The sequence below is a fragment of the Tamandua tetradactyla genome, chromosome 3 (assembly GCF_023851605.1).
Source record: "Tamandua tetradactyla isolate mTamTet1 chromosome 3, mTamTet1.pri, whole genome shotgun sequence".
In the NCBI taxonomy this organism is placed as follows: domain Eukaryota; kingdom Metazoa; phylum Chordata; class Mammalia; order Pilosa; family Myrmecophagidae; genus Tamandua; species Tamandua tetradactyla.
Window position 1 is genome coordinate 17,017,228 of NC_135329.1, and position 6,203 is coordinate 17,023,430.

Here is a 6,203-nt window from a genome sequence, read left to right on the forward strand (position 1 = left end):
TTAGACTGAATTCTTAATGTTAGATGACTTATTAATTCCCATCATTTTCAAATTCCTAAAAAAAAATTATTGTGAAAACAAAAACTTGTATTTGTCAATATAAATTATCAAATCATAAAAATTCTGCACACCAGTTAATATCTTCAGTGTCACGAGGTGCTTTGACAGTATAGATAAAATACCCACCACCCTGGGATATCACTCAGGGCCCCAGTGTCAGTTTCCTTTAAGCCTTCATCCCTATTTGTCCCTTTGGTTTTGTTAATTGTCCAGAGGCACTAGTCTCCGGGCTCTGCTAGTTTTAATTACACCCAAAAAACATGAGAAATAGCGCTTTATTCTGCATACAAGTATGTGAGTGGGGCTCTAAAATAAATAAATAAAACTTCCAACCTAGACACAGTATACAGGCCAGGGTAAAGTTCAGGGTCAAACTGAATTTCTCACTTAAAGTAAACATGTCTAAGATAATGCAAAGAGAAGGTGACAGGAGAACTTTGTAATTTCATTTTTCCACAAACAGGGAATGTCCGACAGAATTTCAGCCCTCACAGAGCTTTATGGGTCACATCCAAATCTTACTGGTTCAAATAAGTTAGCAACTCAAAGAATGGCAGCTGCTCACAGCAAGATCAGCTAGAATAGATCAAATGACCCAAGGCTTCTGGTTTCAAAAAATACCAACTCTGGGGTATAATTAACACAATTTCATGACAAAATTTCAGCTCATATTATTTTCATAGCTGAGCTGAACATAACATAAACTGAAAAAAGCTAATATTTTCTCTTACTTTGGGGTACCTGTAAGGTAGGATTCTTACATTATTTGTTTTGAGCTAATTTCATAGTAAAATATTCAGTTAATGGTATACGTCAAGAAACATAATTAATCACCCCATAGTCTTACCTTCTCATAAATAGGGGGTGAATTTTGAACTCAGTTAATTAAGATGCTTCCATTTACCAGTGAGAAACCTGTAAGAATTGTTTAAATGAAGAAACCTAGACATGAAATCAGTATGTTTTTAAGATATCACAAATTTAAAATTTCACAAATTCCTATTTCAAGCCAGGTCTTTTATTCCTTATACTTTAAGTGTTGACACTTCAGGAGAGTTATAATTTTAGATGTTCTATGTAAAAATGAAAATAATAATGGCAATAATTGCAATATAATTACATCTCTATAATTCTAATTAGAAAATTAGGAACGTGGGGAAATTTTTAAATAAATCAAATGAATGTTGTTTTAGTTTGCTAGCTGTCAGAATGCAATATCCCAGAAATGGAACTGCTTTTAAAAAGGCGGAATTTAATAAGTTGCAAGTTAACAGTTTTTAGGCCGTGGAAATGTCCCAGTTAAAGCAAGTCTATAGAAATGTCCACTCTAAGGCAGCCAGGAAAAGATACCTTGGTTCAAGAAGGCCGATGACATTCAGGGTTTCTCTCGCAGCTGGAAAGGCACATGGTGAACACGGTCAGGGTTTTTCTCTTGGCTGGAACGGCACATGGTGAACACGGTGTCATCCGCTAGCTTCCTCTACAGCTCCCCCAGGAGGTGTTTTCCTTTTTCATCTCCAAAAGTCACTGGCTGGTAGACTCTCTGCTTCGTGGTTCTGCAGCGTCCTCTGTTGCAGCTTTCTCGTGGCGCTCTCATTCTTCTCTGCTCTCTCTGAATCTCCTGCTTTCTCCAAAACATTTCCTCTTTTATAGGATTCCAGTAAAGTAATCAAGACCCACCTGGACCCACCTAATCCAGTTTAACACCCAGTATTGAGTGAATCACGTCTCCATGGAGATAATCTAATTAAAGTCTCCAACATACAGTATTGAATAGGGATTAGAAGAAATGGCTGCCTTTACAAAATGGGATTAGGATTAAAAAATGGCTTTTCTAGGGTATATACATCCTTTCAAACTGGCACAGATATGAATTGTATTCTAAGGGTTGCCCCCACAGGGAAATACTATTTCAATAAACTTTAGTCTAAAATAGGATGACCCATTCCATTAGTTATATGAAATTCTCAAAATAGTGTCCATGTAATACTTTTAAAGACACTAAAATTAATAAAGGTGGAAAAATAAATTTTGTTACAGGGTACATTCTTGAGCAAGGCTACACTTTCGTGCTTGAAAAAATTCAAAACTTTTCCTATGACTACATTTTAGAAAAGAGCATTACCCTAAGCTGTAAGCATTTAGAAATACTGAGTTTGGTCAGGTTTATCTTTGGAACTAAGGACAATTCTCCAAAATAAAGTGTATGGACTCTAATAAGCATGAAGACATGCCGGCACTTAGACAAATGAGCCTTTTACGGCCATGACGTAAAGGCAAATGAATTTCTTGATGGAAATGTCACATTTCTCTTTGACCCCAATCCAGAAACTTAGAAAAGATTATTTTACTCAATCTGCTAACTATGTTGGCAACAGTATATCGATGATAAAATAAAAGAGAGAGAAAATTCATGATCATTGTATATTCTGCAAGGAGCAAATGACAGTATAGTTTTTTGTATTGCTTCCTCACAGGGTGTCACGTTAGCTGTCTTGGGACTTATTCATTCTTTTAGCAAACTATGATCAATGTCACCTCCTCAGGGAAAGCTGCCCCAAACATCTTTAGAACCATATTCTAAAATGTCCCCATCCTCAACATTCTCTATCATTTACTGGATTTGTTTTTCTACATCGCGTTTTACCTCCATTTGACAAACAATTGTTATTTGTTTATTGTCTGTCTTCCATCCCAGGGTGTGTGTTTCCCATTCACTGCTTTATCCTTAGCTCCAACACAATGTCTGGCAAAGCAGATCCTCAAAAGCATTTGTTGAATGAAGAAATGAATGAATGAATGAATGAAAGAATGATGAGCACTCCGCAAGTTTGGGGGTTACCTTCAGGGAATTCACAGTCTAATGTGAGAAAGACATGTTAAAATTGCAATAGAGCATAATAAATGTTTTATCAGAATCTTATAAGGTATAATGGTGACCAAAGGTGGGGGAAGATGTGTTAGGGATGGTTTTCGGAGGAAGAGATACTTTAAATGGGTCTTAAAGGATGAATAAGAGTGCACTGGGTAGATAAATGGAAAGAAAAAAATTCAGAAGGAGGAAACAACAGGTATAAAGAAAGGAGGCAAAATACCTCATATCTTTAAGTAGTTCAACATGACTGAAGCAAAGAGAATGCAAGGGAAAAAAAGAGAGAGAGAGTGCAAGGATGGAAGTCCCAAACTAAAAGAAAATTAACAGCACTAACTTCTCAGCAAGAGGACTAAAACCATACCAGCACCTCAGTATCCTCCCTACTTCTCGCAAGAATATTGTGCCAATGTGAAACTATTTTGTATCCAAGTTCCAATACTGATCCAATCTTGTGGGGCCAGACCTACCGTTTACGGTATGATCTGTTGCTTTGATTACTTCCATAGACATGTGACACACCCAATTGTGGGTGTAGCTTTTTGACTAGATGGAGATGTGACTCCACCCATTCAAGCTGGGTCTTGATTAGTTTACGAGAGCCCTTTAAAAGGGGAAACATTTTGGAGAAAGCTCAGATACAGATGCTTGGAGAAGAGGTGCTTCAGAGCTGACAGAAACACGGATGTTTGGAGATCCTTGGAGTGCCGACAGCGAGAGCAGATGCTGAGACATGGGCAGAGCCCAGCAGATGTCATCATGTGCCTTCAAGAGGTGCCAAGCAAGCCAGAACCTAGAAAGAGTCACGGGAAGCCAAAAGATGAAACCTAGCCCCAGAGAAGCCAAGTGAGGAAACCCACAGGAACAGTCGGAAAGCAAAAGAGCCCAGGAGCAAGGCATCAGCAGATGTCAGCACGTGACTTCCCAGCTCACAGCTGTTCTGGACAGCATTAGCCTTTCTCGAGTGAAGGTAACCGCTTGTTGATGCCTTAATTTGGATATTTTCATTGCCTTAGAATTGTAAACTTGTAACATAATAAATTCTCTTTATTTCTTTTCTGGTATATTGCATTCTGGCAGCTTTCACAAACCAATACAAATATGTACTCTATCCTCCAGCAGAATTCTTTGGAACTAATCAGAATTAAAGAAGCAGAGGCCAGACTCTAGCTCCCTAATAGAAGAGCAGGAGGAGATTAGAAAAGTCAGGTTAGCACTAGAGAAGGAAGTCCCTAAATCAGTAAACTATTGGTACTTCCGTGTAGAAGTTATCTGTGCCAGAGTAAATATGAGAATACTTGGCCTCAAATCTATAACACTTAAAGAATATTAATAAAAAAACACTGAATAACTATGTGGTAATGATAATTATGGAAGAATGGAATTGTGCACAGTAATCTAATGCTGCAAAACAAACCACCCCAACATTTAATGCAAATATTTGTTTTTACTCACAAATCAGTAGTCTGGGCAGGGTTCGGCAGGGACAGCTCATCTCTGCTTCTCTCCATGTTAGCCCTGGTAGCTCTAGGTCTGAGAACCATCTGAAAGCTCATTCACTGAGACAACCGGGGAATGGAAACACTGGGGCTGCTGAGCTCTTCTCTGTCTCGCTGTGGCCTCTCTACATGCTCTTTCCAGCATGGGAGCTTCAGGGTAGCCAGACTTCTCACATGTCAGCTCACGGCTCTCAAGGGACATGGTTCAAGAAAAGGAGAGCAGGGTGGAAGTTGTATCACCCTTATGAGAGTGCCTTAGTACTCAAGCAGTATCACTCCTGCCACATTCTCTTGGTCAAGGCAATTACAAAGGTCTTCCCAGATATAAGAGGAAAAAAAGATGGACTTCACCTTCTAATGGAGGAGTGTCAACATCACATTGTAAGAGGACCACATGGGATGAGATATATCTTAGGGCAGCTCTCTATGGAAAATGCAATCTGACACAACTAAAACGTGCTGGATTACCAAAGTAGAGTTTAAACGAACCTTGAAAAGTCTATTTGTCATTAACAAAACTCGTTCTTCAAGATGTGGCCCAAATACCCCTTTCTTTTGGGAATTTCCCTTGGTAAATATGCCCACTCTTTCACTTGGAATATTCTATGTAATTATTGTTTATAAAAGGACTGTAATCAGGTGGGTTCTAGCAACCTGTCAATTGGTCAACTTTTTTCCCTAATAAATCAGTATGGCACATGAATCATCACAAAGAAAAGAAGCTTCAGACTGATGGGGAAGAAATATTTATAGAGAATCCAGAGTGATACTTTACACAGAAAACAAAGGAGAGCATCAGCAATTCAGAGACCAAAAAGCTGACATCTCACAAAGAAAAAATACCTATATCGATATCCTTATGTCCTTGTTGTTCCCCCTGCAGTAAGAGCAGAAATTATAAGCAGCCTAAGTCAAAATAACCTAGAGAATTAAGCAAACACCTGATGTAGTAGCAAGGCTGGAAGCAAATTGCCTAAAGCAGTGGTTCTCAAACTTCACCTGCATCATGATCACCTGAAGAGTTTGTTAAAATAGTGTGTTGTGTCCTATTCCCAGAGCTTCTGATTGAGTAGGTCTGGGTGGGCTTGAGAACTTGTATTTCTAGTAAATTCCCAGAATACGTTGTTGCTTGAAGTGTGGGAACACACTTTGGGAACCAGTAGTCTAAAGGTTTTTAGAGGAGCTGGGGTTAAGAGGGGCCAGCCTCTCCAGAACATCAACTAGTTCCATCCCCCTACCCCATATTATTGACAGCCCTTTCCAACATTTAAAAGTTAGCATGGGCACAGTCTAAATACCCCTGAAAACAGGGAGAAAGATCAAAGGTGATGGTGGAGTTATACAGAGAAGATAGGATTTAGCAAATGAGTATGACTGTGGAGTCATTATATTGATATTTCTTTTAGTTTCCAGTGTCTCGGAGTAGCTAGAAAGAAAAACCTAAAATTGTGGAACTATAAACCATACCAAACTCTGAAATCTGTTTTATATCTAATTGTGGCAGTGTGTTTTGAGATTTATTGCTTTTTTGTACATATGTTATTTTTCACACACACACAAAATTTTTCTCATAAAAAAAAAAGGAGAGGGCAGTGCGACAGTGGCTCAGTGGCAGAATTCTCACCTGCCATGCCGGAGACGCGGGCTCGATTCCCGGCGCCTGCCCATGCCAAAAAAAAAAAAAAAAAAAAGAAGAAGAACTGGGATTAATGGTCGTAGCTGAAGCCCTACAAGAGAGGTCAGTGGAAAAGATGAAACAAGAGGCTATGGCC